Source organism: Propithecus coquereli, unplaced genomic scaffold (assembly GCF_000956105.1).
Source record: "Propithecus coquereli isolate 6110/MARCELLA unplaced genomic scaffold, Pcoq_1.0 Scaffold773, whole genome shotgun sequence".
Classification (NCBI taxonomy): domain Eukaryota; kingdom Metazoa; phylum Chordata; class Mammalia; order Primates; family Indriidae; genus Propithecus; species Propithecus coquereli.
Genome location: NW_012153874.1, coordinates 554,711 through 556,062, shown reverse-complemented (window position 1 = coordinate 556,062; position 1,352 = coordinate 554,711).

The following is a 1,352-nucleotide window of genomic DNA, read 5'->3' as shown; positions in this document are numbered from 1 at the left end:
GGGGAGTTGAGGCAGAGCTCAGTGATGTCCAAGAAATCATTAGTCTTAGATACTGAATACCACTATCTTAATAAGCACTATTCAACATTGATCTTAGAATAATAAAGTAGAAAACAAGAGGGCAAATAAAATTATTAGACATGCATCTTTATGAATGTGCACATCCTCCAGAAAACTTCTATAGAGTTGAAAACATAAATGTATGTGAATATAATATATGGACTTTTAAGGCAAGTGGAAATTTGCTGTACACAGTTTTTATCTTGATTTTTTACATTTAGCAAATGCTTTTCTACCTACTACTTTTAATAGCTGTATTTTATTATGAGTATATAACACTTCTGAAGCCATACCCAGAGTAGTGTCTAAATCAATGATACGCACATCACCAACCAACAGGTATTTCAAAATAACTTCTCTACTTGGATTTCTGGTACATGTGAAGGGTTTGTGTGATCCCACTAATACCTTATAAATTTACCTTTCCTTTTCCATATACTTCCTCACATTCCTGAACTTGCCTGGATCCCAAAAAGCCTTGCATCTTTCTGTACCCTCTGCTTTCCTAATAATGCTACATTACAAAAGTCTAAAAGCTATTGAACATTTCCATTATGGAGGGAAAGGGGAAAGTTGACCCAAGATAAAATTCTCCTTAGCTGGCAGATGGAAAGGGAAGGCTGGAAATACCCATGTTAATCATTTTTGATCCATTACATAATTTATTTAATCAGTCTCTTGTTGGACATTTAGTTTGTCACTTGCTATTAGAAACAATGATGCAGTGAACATCCTTGTACCTAAATCTTTGCAATCATACTTTGGGAGGCCAAGATGGGAGGATTGCTTAAGGCCAGGAATTTAAGACCCTATCTCTACAAAACTAAAACAATGAGCTAGGCGTGGTGGCTCATGACTGTAGTCTCAGCTACTCAGGGCTAAGGTGGAAGGATTACTTGAGCCCAGGAGGTATGATTGTACAGCTACACTCCAGCCTGGGGGACAGAGTGAGACCCTGTCTCTTAAACAAACAAACAAATAAATAAATAAACAAATAAATGCAATCATATACAAATAGAACTGTTGGAAAATTTTTATATTATTGGATCAAAGGACATGTGCATTAAAGTTTTGATTATTGTCCAATTGTCCTCCAAAGAGATTGCAGTTTATATCTTGGCCAACAACGGATGGTGGTGCCACCCGTTTGCCAACATTCATCTTTGTCATTTGGATAGGTGAAAAATGGTATCTGTGATTTTATTTATTTTATATCTTGAGATATAGATGTTTTCAATTTCAAATGTATTAGAAGTCTTTCATATAATTTCTATACTTAGGGTGTGATTGAT